This window comes from Ischnura elegans, chromosome 2 (assembly GCF_921293095.1).
Source record: "Ischnura elegans chromosome 2, ioIscEleg1.1, whole genome shotgun sequence".
Lineage (NCBI taxonomy): Eukaryota > Metazoa > Arthropoda > Insecta > Odonata > Coenagrionidae > Ischnura > Ischnura elegans.
This window is the reverse complement of record NC_060247.1, coordinates 22,591,460-22,612,687: the sequence shown is the minus strand read 5'-3', so window position 1 is coordinate 22,612,687 and position 21,228 is coordinate 22,591,460. Positions and strand designations below refer to the sequence as shown.

General features: G+C 38.9%; 1 protein-coding gene across 1 annotated transcript in view; it reads right to left on the bottom strand.

The window, feature by feature from the left end:
• LOC124153467 (lachesin-like) overlaps positions 1–13,866 on the bottom strand; it is a 32,705-nt gene extending 18,839 nt beyond the window's left edge. Inside the window, exon 1 of the mRNA XM_046526636.1 lies at positions 13,413–13,866. The gene's annotated coding sequence lies outside the window, so the exon portion shown is untranslated. The remainder of the gene's footprint in view (positions 1–13,412) is intronic.
• Positions 13,867–21,228: the final 7,362 nt, after the last annotated feature.

Genomic DNA, 21,228 nt, shown 5'->3' with positions numbered 1-21,228 from the left:
ATCATGGCTGGTGGAACCGATAAAGAACTCTATCGTTAATCCATAGATACCATTCCACTTCAAATACGACTTATAAACCAGTTTGAGCCATGATAATAGTTATCGAGAAACAAGGAAAAGAGAGCTCCCTATTTTCTTTACATTTTGTGGTTACATTACATTCCATTGCGATACATTGTTTTCAGTTTTTTAAAAACAGTAGTCTCTTTTCATTCCTTTTCATGGCATTTCTCATAGTATTTCGCATACACAATGGTTATTGCAAGATTGCAATATACTATGACTTGCATACACAATGCAAGATTAGGGGCACAGCTAAGAATTAAGGCTAGGGGGGTTTCAGGCGCAACTAATACGGGGGGTATGGGGTATTGCATACCCGCCATGGTAAGCGGGAGGTGCGGAGGCCCTCCGCCGGAAAAAAATAAGATAAATGGTTCAAAATGGTGATTTTTACAGCCTTACGAGGGATATTTTATTATTCCTCGCACTATTCTATAAGCAATATCAATTCAATTAAGTAAAATAGATTTAACTTAAAAATTCCTATGAGCTCTGGGGGGGTTTTATCCCGCAAAACCCCCCCTCGCTGCGCCACTGTGCAAGACTATAGAGCACCATCTTCCTTCAAATCTACCTTTCCTCTGTCACTCTACTTTCATACTTCTCTCTCAAATGGATATTTGTCCCTATCTCGTCCGTTGTGAATTGTTTTCCAAATACTGCCCACAAAAAATAAGGTGCTTTTGAATTCCATACTTTATCCGTCTCTGAACAACTAATAATAATTAGCGGGAGGATATCTATCTACCAAATAGTAACTGCTAACATTTTCATCCACCGCTTAATTTTCTAGAGCGTCACCATCAAGGAAGGATCACATTATACCTTAACTTTTACCAAGTGTTTAAGGCCACTTCGTACACCCCTCAGTCCCATTTTTATTTTCAACACGAATTTCAAGATCCTTTTTTTTCTACGTCTCCCTTGATGAACAACAAAAAGTTTCCATTGGTTTTCAAGTTTCGAAATCTTAACATGAATACTTCGCGTGGAGTATCACGCATGCAAATAAGGAAATCAAGCGTTAAATATTTTCTGACTCGTTTCAATTCGCTCAAAACCATCATTTTATTTTACCACGATTCCTTCACAAACACAAATTAAGACAAATAATATACTCCTATAAGTACAATAAGAACGCAGTTGTAAGGCATTTCAAAAATGGAAAGGCTTATTAAGGGGAGGGGTCGGCCCCCGCGCCCGTAATTTCTAGAAAATTAAAAAAAAGTCATCTTTAAGTTTGCTCTCCGATGAGGGTGTTTATTCCACCAGCTCAGCAAACGATGATCAAAAATAGTTGATGAATATATAAAAAGCCACTTGTCCACGGATATCAGATCTCAGACGAATTCTCACTAAGAGGTTTAGGATACCACCAAGGCAAGGCGCCGTGGGAAGTAATTATCTGCCCTTTCCCCTAAAAACTAGGACCTTGAATCACCCCTGTAGTAATTTCTAGTAGTTAGTTGTAGAAAAAACAAGTAATTAATGCTGAAGAAAACATACAATTAATATGTTCAATACATTACGTACGTAGGTAATCAGCATTCAATACAATCTGTTCTTGATAAATGACGTAGATTTATGGAGTACGGCGAAACTTGGTAGAAATTTTCTGCATTAACAGAGCAGATATTACTGATCTATTCAGAATCCTTACAAATTATTCACTTTAAATTTTACAGGAGGATCTACAGATGGTCCTGGGCTGGAGATGAAACATACACATCGTCTACATAGTGAATTATTGAATCATTAGCGCAACAACATCTAATGGAAAACATATCCCTGTGCACATTTTTCCTCGTTCCATAGACTGAATATATCTCTGAAAAATTCGTGTGGCTCGATGCCAAGTGTTTGCAAGTAATTTCCTAGGTTGACGTCGCCATCTGCTCAATAAATTGCTGACTCCCCGCAGTGAATGGAATACATTTCCCTTGGCGCGTACCAGTCACTATCTCATACTTGTCTCTCCATATTCGGCCTTCACAGTCACATGCATTGCTAAGTTAGCCTGCCTCACTCATTCCGGGTCGGGTCATAGAATTCTAAAAGAAATCTTGAATGCATGACAGCATGACAATCGAAAACAACCATGCTCAATGTAGGAGCTCGGAATCGGTTTCACAATTGACGCACGGTCCTAAAAGTTAAAAATTCACAAAAATTATTACAAAAAATTAAAATTCCCAAATCATATACTAGAGCGTACGACGACGTATAAAAAACATTTTACAGTCTCAATTTGCAAAAAAACCACTTTAATTTCCATTATTAGCGAAGCTTCCGAGCCGGCATAATTTATTTTAATTCGTACAAACCACGGCGAAATACGCTTTTTCAACTGTTCCTATCCCTTCTTTCCAAATATTTTTCATTATTTCCCAATTTTTCACTTTCTTTTTCACATCAGTAGACACTGAAAAAGACTTCATTTGGGGTTTTATTGAATATATTTTACATTTTGTTGGTTTTGTGAAGTGGCGAACGTTTTCCAATTGCGATTATGAGATTCTTTAAGCATTCATTCGTGTATTCTGAATTCGTGTATTGGAGTATTCGTGTGGCACTAAAACGTGATAAGTATAGCTTTCGTTTTTGAGATCAATATAGAAAATAAGTGAAATAGCCGGAGTTGAAGAGCGATAATTGATGGAAAAAAAGAGAATTGTACGATTCCGAGTCGAGTGCACGCTCTGTCACAAAATTCTCGCAGACTACTAGTGACTATATAATAATTCTTCTGACGAAATATTTGTGCTACAATGTATCAATATATTAAGTCATTATTCATATTAAAGCAATATCACTGCTCAACGCTCAATCTTCTTGGGGGTCCCGCGGTGGTAAAGTGGTCCCCCTCCGAAGACCTACCTACCTACTTAACTACTCACCTCTCACCTTCCAGATAAATTTGACAAATTAAAAATTTCAGTATTATACAAAATTTTTACCAGAAATTAGGCTTAATTTAAGTTGTGAGAAGGTTATTTTTAAATTCCGGGGAAGAAACACTCCCCTTAAAATAGGAGTGCTTCAGGAAGTACGAGGGTGGGTGTTCCTATGGTCCTTCATCCAAATTTTCTGGCTACGACCATGGGCGAGCGAATGAGGATGGGGTAGACGAGAGACATTCTGGAAGTGGGATCGAGAAAGGAGAGATGACGACAGGGGTGAGTGAGATGAATTAGGCGGAGGAAGAGAGAAGACCATTGAGTGAATTGGAAGACGGAGGACGTGGTGATTGAGTTAAATGAAAAATAAGGGACAGCTGGGAAGACTGACGGAGGTTAGAGCAAAAGGGGCACGTTGACCACTTCAGCCCCACGAAGCAAGGCAGAAGGATATTAAGAATTTGAATTGGCCCAGGCTTTGCCCAAAAGATGTATGATTGATACACATAAAATAAACATGGCTACAATTGTCTATAAAACTAAAACTAGTTTGAGGAGCTCTCTCGTCCAAACAAAACAAAAAATTCCAATGCATGAAAAAGCAACAGATGTTCACTTTACGTTTAATGGCACACACCAAAAAGCCCTCTTTACCACAGTTTTTCTAGTGCTTAAGTTTTAATTAAAATTTCCCTGTAAAACCATTGTAGTACTGTGGATAATAATTGTACGGTGGCTTAAATGTTAGCTTCCCGTCCAGAGGGCCCGAATTCAGACCCCAGCGGTGGCGGAGGTTGCCACATATTGCGCGGTCTCTGCTTGAATGCCGTTTGGAAGGCACCTCAAATACAGTATGCTGTCCATCGAATGGGACGAACAGTAGTGGTCCGCACTGTCTTTCGTTGAGAGCAAGCTAATGTCAACGCCGGGGTTTCCCATCACCCTTCCCTATGACACAACGACTAAATGAATTGGAAATACTAAGATAGGCTAGGAAAGATATAAAAAGCCGAATTATCTTGCGGGTTATACGATATTTGTTCAACGGAAACTAGTCCAAAGTTAATCCTAGAAAATAAATCGCTATTTTTTAGGTTATTGGCAATTCAGTGAGAAATAATACAGAGAAACTGGTTAAAAACTTCACAATACAGTGATATTCTTCATCTACAGGGATCGTAATGAAGATACTTTTTCACAGTATGTATGATTATACGCTTTGTCTCAATGTTATGTATATAATGTAAAATTAACAAATTTTAATTAATTTACAAGTAATAAATTTTACTGCCCATGCATATATTTTGTGCTATTCAAATTGGCTGTTTTCTAAGTTGCAGTCTCTTTTGTAAGGTTTTCATGGAAAGTTTTACTTATTCTGACGATCGTTTACAAAATTCTCTTAGACTACTCCTGCGTGCACAATTATTCATGAGACGAAATCTTTTAAAGTGCAACAACGGATCAATGCATTAATTCATATCAACACTCAATTTAATTGGTTACCATATAATCCGTCTACCGTTTTACTTCGAAGTCATTCCTCTTGAATATTTTTTTTCTGCGCGTGAAAACAATTTTTCGGTTTAAGTATTTCAGTGAGATATTTTATCATGAATAGTTTTGTATTTTATATTTTCTTTACTTATCTTAAAAAATGAGCTCATAATCACGGCTAGAATGTAATTTGTCGGCTAAAATATACAGTACATGAACAGAAATAACTACAGTATTTCTCTACTACAGTATTATTTTCCCTTCTCGCGAAAAAAAACCTCCAATATCAAGATTTGACACTGGAAAGCGTATTGTGGTGCGCAAAAACGTCTTCATGCCGTAATTATCAGTAGACAGACTAAAGGAAAGCAGATTCAACCTCCTTTCCGAAACTGGAGTGAATTCTGCCCGATGGATGAATGACAACTTCAAGCGCACTTTTTCACATACCTCCTCGTTCTGTTGGGCGCACTCAATCCCGACCCGAATCCCTTTAACTCTCATATCACCAATCCCTCTCTCCATAATCCTAGTACATCCAGATAATACCAAATAGTTCACCAAAGTTCCAACGGAATCAGCACTATATGTTACCATTAATATATCGTACTTGACGTGAAGTAATCAATTAAATAATGGATTAAATATCTAATTCGGCAATTCCGTAATAAAATATGATGATAAATGTATGATCCCCATCAGAATCAAAGAATAAGCATCACATAAGTTGTTGCAGTAAATAATCACTGCATCACTCAGATACCTTAACGCCTTCACTGGCACGTAGCCCAATATGGGATCTCAAGATATCTTTTGCGCCCCCCTCCCCCTTTGAGTTTTTTTCTGTATCCGCCACTGTAGAGTGGACATAGCTCAATTTGTCTTGAGAGATGTCTAGAGATCTTTTTCGTGATGCGTAGAAGAAAATGAAAATATCGAAGAAACCACGGAGGAGACAGGTGAGTCGAACGAATAAATGCCTTTTTCGGAGCATGGCTAAAATGATAGGAATGGCTTTTGTTTTAGAATTTCAACGTCTCAGAATATATTTCAGAATAATAACTGACTTATTAACCACGGTTTAAGCAAGCTGTTGGAATCGACGCCGGAGAGCCCAATTCACAATAATGAGGTATCATTCCCTTCCTAAGTTAATAATTGTTATTTTCTTGACCTATTTTACGAAACCTGATATAAATGTATTTTTTTAAGCCCCCCCCCCCCCCCAAATCTTTCTCAATGGCACAACTTGTGAATGTATAAATACATGTACGATATCAAATAACGGAATATACTGAGAATGATAAATGACTGATGCATTTTAAGTACTGGTTCCGACCTCGATTGGCACATTAGAGATTTCCAAATATGCTTTTGCTCGTCATTAGTAGCTAGTCACAAATCCTAGGTTGGTTCTACGGGTCTCCACTCAAATATCCTATTGGTCAATCTTTTCTCACGAACATTATTTTCCCCGTTTCTCATCATCATAACCTGTTGTTTATTTTACATTATATGCCTTTCTTTGCTTTTTCATGATCTTTTTTTCTGAGGAATGAATTTCAATGCGGTAAGGCAAAGATACAACGGAATTTTATGGAGCCTCGAATAACTTAGCATGGCAATAAAACTTCTTCGATGTTATCCTCATCTATCAAAATGGTTATGGATCCACATGAAAAACTCTTATAGAGGAATGTTTAAAGGAATCGAGCTTTTTCTATTAAGGCGGGAAAATATATTTCCATTATCATCAGACTTTAAAATCAAACGTTTCACATAGCGGTCGTGGGATACATCAACAGCGGAAGAGTGAAAAAATGTTGTATCAAAAATAAACAGCGGGAATTATACCTATCCTACCACCTCAAAGAGTTTTTTTCGTGGTGCCGAAATATGCTCTTGATTGCCATCTGTGTCCCATTTATATGGAGAAAATTTAATTCGGTATAGTATTAACGAGTTTGTTTTTCAAATCGTTCAAACAAAGAAACTTGGGAATGTCGCAAGTTCAAGAAGGGAAACATGCAAAAGTTCATACTTGTCCGATCATTTTTACGACATATCGAGGGTACTGGTCTACAATTGAATTGTTATAAATGGTATATCAAGGATAGAGGCCTTTGAAATGTGGTGCTACAGAAGAATGATGAAAATCAAATGGATCGACCGAGTTAGTAACGAGGAAGTCCTAAGAAGGGTAGGAGAGAAGAGAAGCCTCATGAAAACCTTAATAAGAAGACGGAACAACCTTATAGGCCACATCTTGAGACATGATGGCCTGATGAAGACAATCGTCGAAGGACAGGTGGAAGGCAAGAATGGAAAAGGAAGACCTCGAACAAAATATATGGAACAAGTAAAGAGAGATGTGAAAGAGAAGAAATACGTAGGAGTGAAAAGATTAGCTGATAGGAGAACTGAGTGGAGAGCTGCGTCAAACCAATCCTAGGATTGTTGACCAGTGATGATGATGATGACGTGATTATTCCTGTATTCCAGGTAGGAACAGGGACTTTCTTGGTGAACTTAACTTTTCCTTGAGTTGCAAATCAAATTAAGTAACTCTCTGTCATGCTGTAATTGTTATTTTCCCATCAGGTTAGTATTAAATCAGAAAAAAATATCCACCATTATCAACGATTTGAAGAAAATTTAGTCTCTACATGATTTAAAAATAATTTTCCGCGGACTCGGTATTAGTAATACTTTTTTCGAATTAGCAAAAATTCCATCTTTTCTAAGTTTGTGGAAATCTATTTCAACAAATAATACTTGTATATTTTCTATGAGAAAAACTTTAACAAACCACAAGTTGTTCTCATCAGCTATAGTTTAGCACTGAAGTAAACGTAAGAGTAGTAAGGCCATGTTAGCTTCACTAGAGTTCACATTCCAGGAAAAAATTTCTCAGCACTTACTTCTTAAAGTGATGAATTCAATAAAGAACCATGTATTTTTATAAACGGCAATCAAATAACAAGAGCAAAAATATTTTTCTAAAACCACTTACAATTGAATGTTTATTCTAAATATGCATATAATAAATCGCGCTCAGCAAAACTAGTAGATCTTTAAATGCAAGCATTCTAGAAAGTTGTACTGTTATTTTTTACCGTTACGAGCACCTTCATAGCTCCACTTTGCCAGAGAGACCAAAGGTCAACTTGTGGCCCTCATGCAAGTCTTCCTCCGAGAAAACTTGGAGAGGAAATCAGAGGGAGCACTGCATTTCCGAGAGCTTCGCCATAAATGGTGTAAGGAATCCTAAGAGGGAGGTCAGAGGGGGAGCAAAACACCTTGTGCCTAGCCTGTCCAGCAGATTCAGACGGATGAAAATACTTATATTAATAAAATAAGTATTTGAGGGAGGGTAGGCAGCTGCCTCTCTCTATCCCTCCTTGCGACTTATTCTGGAAAATAACTTAAACCACGAACTGTCCTCAACAGTTCCCGTTTAGCAATTTCTCAATGCTTTAAACGATTGGTATGATAATTGGCAATTAGTATTAATTCTTACAAAATATGTAGTAATAAATTTTTGGAAAAAGAAAGACTTTCCCAACGACACGTATTCCATTAATCGAGCCATTATGAAATGTAGATTTAGTTACGTATGTGGAAGTAACTCTTATCCAGGACTTATCCTGGGGAAAGCAGATGTGGCACATATGTAGCACTAGTTTTTGACGTAGAATACATAGGTGAGCAGCAAGATATGTTGAAAATTGCTTTAGTAAACATTGCAAGGTTACTGAACTAATTAGAAATTTAGAATGGGAGAGTCTAGCCGATCGATGTGAAAATTTAAATTAAATATTTTGCGTAAATTTCAAGTAGAATACTTTTTACCTGATATTCAACATATTTTGAGAGAGTCTAATTTTTATGGTGGAAACGACCACAACGATAAGATTTGGGAAACAGACTGCGGAATCGATAGATTTAAGATGCCGTTTTTTCTGCGTACGATAAGGGACCACAATACCTGCGATGGCTTTGGCTCTTGGATATCTTGTCTCGGACTAAGTAAAATAGGCTCTGCATGTATACATGTAGATGTAGCGATGCTCATGATCATATTAAAGGGCCTATATAGGTTACTGTAAGTTGGTCACCCATGAAGCATGCAGGATTCAACAAGAAAACTATAGTCTTATTGTTAGTCAAGAGTAATTAGCCAGATGACATGATAAGGCGAATGATAAATTATGTGAGGTCCAACAATTCTCTCTTATTTCTTGATAGTACATTACCATTCTTGGATATTCTAAAAGTCATGCTTGACAAAAATGAGGTGCTGGAATTTTAGCTGCCTTCACGAAAAAAGGTTGCTTTGAGCTGTGAATATAGATAATGCAGTGGCGCAGCGAGGGGGGTTTTAGGGGATAAACCCCCCCCCCTCCCCAGTGCTCAGAAACGTTTTCAAGTTTAATCCATTTTACTTAATTGGATTAATATTACTTACAGAATAATGTAAATATTATTAATATATTATTAAATATACCTCAGAAGGCCGTAAAACTCACCATTTTGAACTATTTATCTTGAAAATTTTCCGAATGAGTGTCCCCGCCCCTCCCACTTACCCTGGTGGGTATTCCACACCCGCAGACACCCCAGTATTAGTTGTGCATAAACCCCCCTCCAGCCTTACTTCCTTGCTGCGCCCCTGAGATAATGCACCGATAAACTTCAAGGTTACCACTTGGTTCCAGTTGTTTAGATGCTTGGCTTGAAGGTATCACGATAATGGATATATTTTACGCATTCGTGAAATGAGCTCGATACGTATCTTTCCACGAGGCGGGTGGCATATTTCCAACGGTTTGGACCGCCAACAGACCATGAACTCCCCCATTGAGTACCGATATCTTTTCATCTAATCGTTCATATGATATAGCGCTTGCGTGCTTCGCTCACTTTGGAAAGAAATAGGGGAAAACTCATATAATCAGTCATGAGAGTATTAGCATTATAATTTCCCAAAGTTTCCCTTCCCTATTCTTGTATTTTGGAATTATTGATCTCCATATTTTTATTCCAAGGGAGCAACCAAGATCTCCGACCACCTTGATTTCTCTTCGCCTTTTTTCTGCAGGGATGCTCTCTAAGGATCTTCAGAGGACAATAAACACTAGATACTATTCCTTCTTTTACAATAGCATAATTACAGATAGCGACTGTAAACGAGTAATTATGATTTCTTTAATACATTGCCCTTTAATAACCACCTGTATAACGATATATGGTTGTATTTGGAGAATTATTTGAATAAAGTAAGAGGAAAATTTAAGCTGCTGGCGTCGGTAAAAAATCTTTTTTTTTCTAAACAAATACCAGCACAAAAAATCAACATGTCCCTTTATAAATTAGAAGTAAATCAAAGAAACGAGAAATTCTAATAGAACTTGAAAGGCTTACTTTTTTCAACAAAGCAGCGGGCGACGTCATGATTACAAAACATTCGATCGAAATTCCTGTAATGAACTCTTAAGGTTTATTGTGAAAACTCTCATTCGCCTGGTTGTTTCGGCTATTGCTAACTACTTTCCTTCGCAATAAAGAACATTAAGCTCGTCATATGCAATGCATCGTAAGCGAACTCCGTAGCGATAGTTTTTCAAGGGCCGTATTAGCGAGTAAGGGCATTCGTAAAGGCTTAAATAATATCGAATATGCAAGCTGAAATAAAAGCATCTCTCTTTTAAATCAAGTACATGAAAACAGATGAAATATGAATAGATATGACACACACGAAAGCTGACCGCGAAAGGTATTTTGCGCCATCCTGTTAGGAATCATATTTCATACGCGAAGCATTCCCACCACGAATGCGACATCGTCATAACTTGGTCAAACAAAGCTATGTACGCATTTAAATACGCTGGCATGAACGAGCGCTCAAATATTGAGTAAATTTTTTCTCAGACCAAAGGTACACACGATTGTCGGATGGTGAAAATGAGAATAAACGACAGCACTCAAAGCAAGTTGTCGGTAAATAACTATTCAACCACATATGCACCGTACAGACAAACCTGATTTCTATTGTTGAGAACGGTCAAATTAGGATCGCCGGGGCTAAATTTTCCATCATTATTTTTGATTAATCTGACCTTACGGCTCAGAAAGAGTGCCGATGAATCATGTATATTCGGGTGTCGATAGGAGAGTCCGCCTGAGAGCCAGATTGTGACTCGTTTTGTTTCTCCGTGTATCTAGAAACTAAAAATCTATGCTCTAGCCACCTCGCAGTCTTCGATTTTTCTGTGGAAATTGTTCAAAGAAGAGTGCCTAGTGGTCAGAAATTAAGTCATTACTATCGAGATAAGGCGGCAAAACATATAAAATACTTCATTGCTTGTACTATAGGGAGGAAACAACAGAAGTTCTTTCAGGCGAAATTTCAAAATAGAACATCAATAGGATAATAATAATCAATAATCAATTATGGAAGGAGAAACAAAACGAGTCAAAATCTGGCTCTCAGGAAAGCCAAGCAATGGATTTAATATATATTGCAATTTCGCCGTATAGCTCTTCTGCTGTTTCCTACCTTTAGTGCAAGCAATGAAGTATTTTATATGTTTTGCCGCCTTATCTTGATAGTAATTACTTAATGACTGACCACTAGGCACTCTTCTTTGAACAATTCCCACAGACAAATCGAAGACAATGAGGTGGCTAGAGCATAGATGTTTAGTTTCTTAGAACCAACAGACAACTCACAAACAATTAAAAATATCTATCGCCGCAAGACGTCCGCACGCGTGTTGGTTTTATCGTTCAAACAAGTTCTTCGAGTGATTCTCGATCAGCTTCGTAATTTATGGCACGCAAACACCAATGACAAGAAATTGATAGAACTGGCACGATGCCATATATAGCCACCGGACTACTATCATCCGGGGATTTTCATTGAACAGATTACAGCATTTATTGACCCAACGATTCAACAGTGTACTGAGGGTCCTTATTTTTGCTCTCAGCCATTGGCATGTTGGTAAATTTAAAAAAAATGTATATTATCAGCACGAAGGCGAAAATAATTCTGAGAAATGCCACGAATTTTCACGATAATGGTACCTAACAAATTACTTTTCTATGTGTGATAACAAATAATGGGATACTTATAGTGGCTTAAATACCTACCCATGCGAAAAATATTTTATCTTGTTGCAATTGGAAGAGAGTGAAAATGAAGCCGTGAATTCCAAAATAGAACATGTTAATTCTACAAAGTTTTGAGACGAAAAACTTTTTCTGTACAATTTCAAAGTTACCATTGGCATCACTAAGACTTTTTCCCATGACTAGATGTGCTACTATATGTAATATCCATTCATAGAAAAGAAAATCGAAGTTACAGCTGTAATAAAGAAATATCCATTTAAATTGTTCATCACAAATTCTTGGGCAGGTTTGGAATTAATGGCTTCAACTGTACGCCTAAAAACTGTAAGGACTTACGGCAAGATCAATTTCATATAATAGCGCTTACGTTAACTTAAAAAGAAAGAAAATTATTGGTGTCATAAAGTGAAGTTCTTTTGATGAGACGAAAGGGTTAGGTTAATGAAAAGTCTTCTACAAATAAGAAATAAAACCGTCCATTAAAATAAGAACTTCCAACTCGGATTCATAAATGATCAGTAGTGAGTGGCAAGGAAAGATAAGAGATATAATCAATGAGATGAGTGGACAGCCATTTTAAATACAGGAAGTCGCAGAATGATGGATTCGGGACAGCGCTGACAGTGGGTAACCTTCTGAGAGTCACCACCCACTTAATAGGATTGCAAAAAGGGTTATCGGCAGGAAGTTTTCGAAGACCTAAACATATGAGTCACTCAAAAGGATTCCTATCGTTCACCAATGCCTACCTTCTTGACGGCAAAATATACATGGTTACGTACAAATAGAACTTCTAAATAACGATTTCTAATTTAGTGTTACGATCCTATCATTCTCATAACTCTTAAATGGCAATTGCAAAACTTAAAAGCTACTGTAAAACTCCATAAAGCACAAACTTCTAAAATCCCAGAAAATTTAGTGCTTCATCAGAAAGAAGCGTCAGAGAAAAACCTGCTTGGCCGGTTCGCTCGGACTGGTCAAGATTCATTTGTGTTCGTCATGAGGTTTAGAAGCAGTAGTAAAGTCAGGAATTTACCACTCCCTTCAGGGTCCGCCTAAGAGAAACACACACATGATAGACAGCGATGAAATCACACGATGTTAGATCGGAGATAAATTACGGTGTGCATCACCATTACGTATCCTATCGGGCTTTTTAAACGGAGAAGCCAACACCAACTACGAAAATAAACTCGACAAGATCAAGTGTACCCAGACGCACTTTCCAAAGAATGGACATTCCCACGGGGTAAAATAACACAGGCGTGGCTCCAGTGTTTACGGTAACACGGAGATAAGAACAAGGAAATTATTGAGCTTCGTAGTTCCAGGAGATATGGCGCGGAATATCAGGCTAATCTTATGTTTACGGGACTATTTCTACTTATGAACATTTCACTGCAAGATAAATATACCTAAAATAATGACATCCAGGTCGCAATAAAGTCATTTTAAATTGTCTTTGTGGACAATTACCCAAAACTCATCAACAAAAAAGCTTTTTTCGCCTCTCAAACAAGAAAATGAAGTGAGAATAGACGACTTCAGGTTAAACCTCGTCCAAGAGCAACACCTCTATTTTTTAAATACAAACTTAGTGGTCTTCTGAAAATGTTTTTCGGAAACTATACTTAATTATTTCAAACCTGAATAAGTTTATTCGAAACCCAAAAAGTTTCGAATCGATCCCACAATTCGATAGTGAGTGGATGGAACACAACTCCAAGAGTGGATGGAACACAACAAAGTTCTCTTTTATCAGCGTCACGTCTCGATACCACCGAGTGAACTCGTAAACCAGTCGACTTCACTCACCTAAAAATTTAGGCAACCCAGACGAAACAAAGGTTCCAACTCAGTCGTGGGGTCTTGGGGTAAATCACGGAGGTGGCGGGGTGGGAGGATCCTTTTCGGCACATTCCTCCTCGAGTCTTCCTCCCATTCGACCGGGCCGAAATTCCACGGTACAGCCAGATATCAGGGCGTTGCCTCGGAGGAGCGGGAGGCCAGCACTTGATCCCATCTTCATCCTTAACCACCGACCGCGCACACTTGCGTCGTCGTCCGCCGCTCGTCCCCTTTTGTGTGTGTGACAAGACTCGGCGTCGTCACCGCTCTTCCACCCGGCTAATCCCCTCTCCCTTCCCGTTCTCTCCCCCGCGCGACCACCACACAAGCCTCCTCTCTCCACGACGCGTCTCTTCCTGCTGCGGCTCCCTCGCCACTACCACCACTGGCTCCCGCGCGCAGGCCTACCCTTCGTCCCGAGGTCCGTCCTCGCCTTCCCTTCACTCCACGGCGGCGAAAGAATAGGAACAGAAGCATTTTGTGTTCCGCGGGGGGAAGAGGGGAGGGGTTGTGAAGGATAGAGGGGGTTGAGCCGAGCGAGAGTGGGAGGTGGAGGCAACTGTTGGTTAGATGAGCGATGATGGTTTGAGGGCCTGAGTAGACACGAGAAAGGTTCGATTTATCAATGCTTAGTTTCCGTTATAGCAATAAAAAGTGAATAGGGAAGCTTCCCCGAACGCTGGGGTTACGGTGCGAGAATCCCCTTTCGAGGAAACATATGGAACCATATCTTCTTTGCTTGATCTATAAATAAAACTTCAATTAGTTCTCCCATAAAAGCAGAGAAAAAGCAAAGCATCATGCACCGCGGTCGATGATTCAGGGTATTTTTAAGGATGTTTCTTAGTATATCGAACATAACAGCATAGATAACAGCCTAAGAACCGTTATGGAAAGTCAGGTGAAGGCTGCAGCCACTTCGGGTAATTTATGGCTAAATTACTGTTATGGGATATATTTTGGGCCGGTATCAGTCCTAGGGCGGCGGAAAGCCCGGAAAACCTACGGCAGGCTACCAGCAAAATCAAACACCAACACTTGTATTTATCGATACATATCAACAACTATCAAATATATAGAAAACTTGTGAAGCTAGAGTACACAAAAATATATTTTTCAATTCGAAAACTTTTAATATATTTATGTCTCTTATTACAAGAATTGTCACTGGGTAATTGATATAAATAAATAGCGGGATGCCTACGCAAAAAATGAGCGATAAAATTAGCAGGAAAGGGAATGCATTTATTCTTAAAAGGGGGTGAGCCTCACCAGCCTATCTGGTGAGGTGGGAAAAATGTATGGAGAAGATTTGACAGATCCCTCGTGACTTCGGCTCACGATCATTAGCGCTGCGCGTGGAAAACATTTCGTACTTGGAATCTAAATGCGCTACGTCCTCAAGAGGTGCGACAGCCGCCCACCTGTTTAGCGAGGACAGTCAAATGAATGCGAGGGTGCGAAGACGTGCTCAGCGTACAGGTTCTCCCTCGCCTGGTGAAGCGTCATAATCCTCATTGTCTGGAGGGATAATGTTCAGCGCAAAGACTTGGCTTCATAAGAGGGTTATTGTACTAAAAAAGCAGGGGGTCTCTTGCGACAGGGCAACTAGAGGCAACTAAATGATTTTAAAATTACGACATTTAAAATTCCGCAACCTGAATGAGAGTGGTTAACTATTACGATAATAAATAATCAACTATTACTGATATCCTCAGTCTTACTAAGTGATACCATTCCACAATGAAAAAAGAAAATGGTACACTTATTAAGGTTCACTATAGGTACATGGGTTTAATGGACTCGAGCGATGATTCATTATATAGTTACATCTTCAATAACTAGGTCTAATTGTAAGTAACAAAAATGTACTTTAAACATATGCTGTAAACTAAATCAAGCGCAATATTAGTATTTTAAGTAATTAACTGTTTTGGCTTTATTCAAAGATCAAATTCTTTTTATGCGTGAAAATCTGGTTTTTGGTTTCGATAGATCGTTTCGTCATTAGGACGTATACTATGCGCGTAATAAATTTTTGTCAGAATACTTTTTAAAAATACGTTTTTTACATTTGCTCCAACTAATTTAGTCTGAAGAAATTAATTATGTAGCTTGATGTAAATTGGAAAACCGTTATTTTCCAGAAATTTCCCGCGCTCGAGACAGCGTCTACCACTCATGACTTCTACATTGCAGAAATTATTTCAAGTCGTCAGGGTTTGCGCACACCTGCTATGAGTAACCGGAGTAGAAAACGGGTATTATGAGCGAGGGATAACAGTTGGTATCACATAAATTCTTGAAAGGTGTCTCTGCAGTGCCCTGAGGTTGTTATTCCACTTGAGCAAGCATTTTAAGTGCAGAGCACGGATTGGAAATATCCACCGCAACGAAATAGCGCGGACAACGAATCAAGCCTTGCCTCAGCGATTTTTATTTTTTTCCTTTTCTTTCCTTCGCTAGAAGGCATCCTTTCAGAGAGTAGCTCGATTGTCGTAGCGGAGCTAAGGAATGCCTCACCAGTCCCGCCTTGCAGCAAGGTTGGTCTTACACCACTGCTCACCCTGAAAGATTGTTGAAGCGTAACATTCGCAAAAAAATCCAGCCCCTTCGTCAACTTCCCGTCCAACTAATGGAAACTCCGTGTCTACTTCAAAAGAAAGCCCGTGCGATAAACAGTGGCGAAGTATAGTGGGAGATTCAGGCGAACACCCCACCTCCCAAGCCAAAATGGCTATCTTTTATCGAGACCTTCGATGGCATACCTATCAAAGCAGAGACGCAGAAGTATTTCAAGTAGAGTCTAATGAATACAGGGAGGAAAATGGGCAGATATCAGCTGAAAATCAGCACAAATTACTGTTACGATATTATTACGCGGCAGAAGAAAAGAAGTAAATGCATTAAAATGCAGAATTAAAAACTGGAAGAGGTGAATGAATTTTCATGTCTAGGAAGCAGAATTAAACAGCTGGAAGAAACGAAATGAAATTATCAGTGGAATAGCCCAGGAAAGGAGAACATTCCACTATTAAATATCTACCTTCAAAGGAAAATTTAAGCATAAAAGTGAGGAAATAACTATTCAGAAGTTATATCTGGAGTGCGCCTCTCTATGGCAGTAGCACATGTGGACGATGACAGCTGCAGAGAAATCAAGGGCAGAGGCAATCCAAATGTGGTGCCACAGAAGAATGATGAGAATAAACTGGATCCGCCGAGTGAGCAAAATCTCACAACTTATAAAATGATTACTTCGAAGACTTCTGTGGCGTTCAGGATTCGTGGATCTCTCCATTTCCTGGATTTTCGCTGCGTTTTGTTGCCAGAGGTGACAATAGTTTCGCCAGGATTCCACCATGCGTCTTCAGGTTGAAGTCACGAAATACAATGGTGCAAAAAGATTAGCTGATAGGAGAGTTGAGTCAAATCAATCTTAGGATTGTTAAGCCGTGATGATGAGGGAGGTTTCAATTGAGGGAGACGATACAGTCCTCAACAAATATTTGAAAATATATTTATGACTATCTAAAAAGTATCACGACTAGAGGCGTTCGAGAGGAGAATATTTTCCTCTAGGCAGGCATGACAAGGAAAATGAATAACCCTCCAATGTTTGAGGAAGAATTCTTTCAAAAAAGTCCCCAGCGTCATTTTCTGGCAACTCCACATAGATAAGGCAAAAATGAGGGTCACATTCACTGAGTCTACCCGACACGTGAATGCTATCATAACAACACGCTATACAATAGTAAGGCGGCAGGCCAGCGTTATCCGAACAGGAAACAGCGCGAACGATAACCGGCGTAAAATTCAAAACCCGCAGCTGGTGATATATCTTGCCTCGTTTCGTGCTGCGCGTTTCCCCCTCGAGCCGAGAAGGATCTATGCATTAACTTTCTACCCGACGAAGCTCTCGTCCGCAGCCACAAATCCATTGTCATCACTGCGTGCTGAGACTGAGGGAGGAGCAAAGGATCGCTTTAGAAATGAATAACTGACTCGCGACGAGCCTGGAAAGAAAAATCATTCAAACAGCGGATTTTAATTTCCATTGACAATGAGGTTAAGAAGGTTACGAATAGAAATGGTAACCACAGGTAAACTTGCTTTAAAATAAAAAATGATTACTCTGCTTTCGCCCAGCACCTTCTTTTAATGGACCACCATAGTGACTTCCGCCCGTCACCATCTCTATACACTACGTATATGGCGAAAGGAAGAAAAATGGGCGCTTGTGAGCAACAAGCGATCGGCCTGGTGTGGAATTACAACTGCATACTTCCCAAACCCATCTCCCTTGTTGCTTGCCAGTCACCTCACCTTTCAATAAATCCCTCTCCACCCCTTCCTCCACATTGACAATTTATGTAAGATGCTATTCAATACCACTTCAGAAAGGCGTAACTGGTGAAACGAGTCATTTTCAAATTAAATCATATAGAAGTGGCTCAATTATTTCTTAATGGTGAAAATTGTGAGGCGTAATACTTTTTTTCCACGATGGTAAGGTTTCACAGAGTAAAGCCTTCAGTTATTAGAGAACTTGAAATATTTAAGCAAATACATTTTTAAAGCTTGTTATGAAAACGTAAATGGAGATATGAGCATGATTGGCAATCATTTGAATAATTTCTTGAATATCCTTTACCATGAACTTTCTTCATAACCACGCGCCTTCCACTATGTACCCTACTCGCGTAATTCTATGGAAAATTTGAATAGGACTGAAGATTATGTCAGGTTTATCTATGAACTGCTTTCAAATGATACCATTGATTCGTGTCACCTGGGGACCTGGGGCTGCAGTCTCAATGCATATCTCCATATCAAAGCGATTGAATACATAATTCTTACGATATAAAATGACGGTAGATACGGAGAAGGTATCTTAGAAATAAAAAGTTCCTCCCAAGTCGATGAAGAGGCAACTCAATCCCAAGAAAAACGTAACTACTATATCCCAACTACCTACCATAACTTTTGCCGATTCGTATCCTGATGGAAGAGAGGGCAACATACGTCAAGCATTTCAACAAGATTAAAAAATAATGGCAGAGTATTCGTTGGACATTTTCTCTTTCTTTTAAGAATCATGGTTTAATATCGAAGATATGTGTTCCTGCGCGAGCCCAGTTCTCCGTCAACATTTATTATTCCAAGCTTCTAAACCCACCGTTTTTTCTTTATCGATTATAACATGTTTACAGCTATAAATATTAGGGATATCAAGGGAAGGGTACCAATCTAATGCCATGGTCAACCAACTTTTAACTCTCCACCAGGGCTGGAACTAGGAGTTTTGTCAGGGGGGACAAAGACTAGTTTGCCGCACCCCACCCCTGATCCCCCCATTCTCCATCCCTCCCCTTTACCCAATACTAAAATATCATTTTACCATAAGCTATTTTTCTATATGCGGTAGTTAATTACACACCGTACCTATGTTTACTATAAAGAAGTGTTATTGATGTCATTTTTAATAATTTTTAAATTAATTATAATTGTTAAGTAAATTAAATAGAAAAATTGAATCACTTTTTTTAATAAACCTTTCAAATGTTGCCGCCCCTTGAATCTGCCGCCTGAGGCACATGCCCCCTTTGCCCCTCCGTAGTTCCGGGCCTGCTTCCAAACGTTTCCCTGGTCATTGGCTAATTGTAAGATACACAAAAGAGGGTGGGTGGAGCTTTAATGGCGGCCATGATTTTGGAGGGATGGGCTCCGGAATTAAAGGTTTTCCGAATTTTCCTCTATCCCTGGTCACCACAGCATGGTTTCTCACGCTCTAAGCTCGAGCGCTTTCTCTCCGCTTTGAAGCCAAGTTAAAATTTCTCCATTCAATCATCTCCGTCAGCAGACAAATTCCTTATTTGCCATTTATATGTCACCTGCAGCCGCCTGTTGATCTCGTTCTAACTTTCCACTTCGTCGTTAATTACAGACGTCTCGAAGCACAATCACCGGCAGGCGTAAAATAAACTCGATATTTTTCTTAAACGGAAAATTGTTACCTACATTTCTCGATTTCCTTTAATTTATTTTTTAAAATAATTACCTTGCTTGTTGCTTGAAACTCCGCAATTTTTCTGTAAGTGCGGAGACGAAACGCTTTCTTTAGCATGACTTTGCAAAAAATAAGCTAATACGCGAGAAAATGAAAAATGAAAAAATTCATCTCACGTGCGATTGCTTAATGCTATTCGACAAAAGCGACACGGCTTCGCCGGACGTGGCAAATATATCTACACGCGTATTTGATAAATATATAACAATAAAGATAGTGATAAAGAAGTAATACGCAGAAGGAGCTGGATGTGTCGGATATTTTAGAGTAAAAATAAAAACTTTTTATTGAGGAGTAAACTTTTCATTTCACAAGCAATAAATAGAGGCCAGCAACTTAAAAATATCACGACTATAAATATAGGTTTCTCCGGGAAAACGTTCTTTTCTACTTACTCGATTTCTCCGAAGGACACAATCGAGGAAATGTTGTGCATGGACGGTTCGGAGTAAATGCGAATTTGAACGAACTGATAGTGAGTAGAGTAATAGAAATTGCAATCACAACAATTGTTTGGGGGGTTTATATTTTTCTCATTTAAGAGTATTGACGTAAAATACTTGGCTAATCATTAGTCGGGGTTAGTCATGCGATTAAGTACCTCACATTGATAAATTCGATAATTGTGGCGTACGCGATTATCATAAACCGAAATTGTGTAGCGACAGGTACAAGCTAAGCGAGGAAAATATTAGGGAGGTATAAATCATTGGCGTTTTTATGCAGCTGTAAAAGCTAAATATTATCTCCTCTTGCAACCATTTTACCACCAAAATCTCTCGAATAAATAATTATCGGTGCTTAATTTCATAGAATCAATGAAACTTCAACTTCGATGCTTACACAATATCACTCACTCATTGTTTAAAGTCAAATGCAGGCTTGGATTTGATTCAATCAAGATGTGGGTACGTGAATCCCTCGGTAAATACTCACTTCGAATCATTATTGGGAATAAAAAGACCTGTATCACAAAATCGCACGCACGAGGTAGTACTTCCCTGAGCGATGGATCGGTATGGGATGTGATGCGACTATAGTACGCCCATTCGTAATGCGGTTGAAGACAAGGACGACATCTGTCAGTATCGCGAGCCTCCTACGATCAAATTCCAAACACCGCATCCCAGATCGCAAAACCGCATGACTCACTGTCTAGAACTCTTCCTCGCAGCATCATTCAGGCGAGAAAGCTTCCATCAAATAGCATGGGTGTGTCCAATCCTCTGTATTTAAACGATGATTTTCAACGGGTAAATAGTCCACTAAGGTTGTAGAAGGTTGTAGGAACGGGCTGAAAAATGAATATATATTCGAAAGATCTAACTCATCACGAGTTGAGTATTGATATAATACCATCAAATTTTTCGGACTTCACAGTAGATGGCGACATTTTGTGGAACCGTGTAATTGGTAACATCGACAGAATAAGGATTGTATGGTCCATAAAATATTTCAACCGATCTAGGTTTCGAAAAATAATGTCATTTTCAAGGAAAATTTGACTCATAAAATAGCATAATCTATCGAAACCTGGGTCTGTTTCCAATAAAATTCTGAGGACCAAACAAAATTTATTTTCTGTCATTATGTTACCATCACAATTTTTTTTCTTCCCTGGTTGCAGAATTCGCAAAACCAAACGATCGACAAAGCAATTTTCATTACAAAAATTAAATTTTCAATTGTGTTCAAAATAACACAAATTAACGC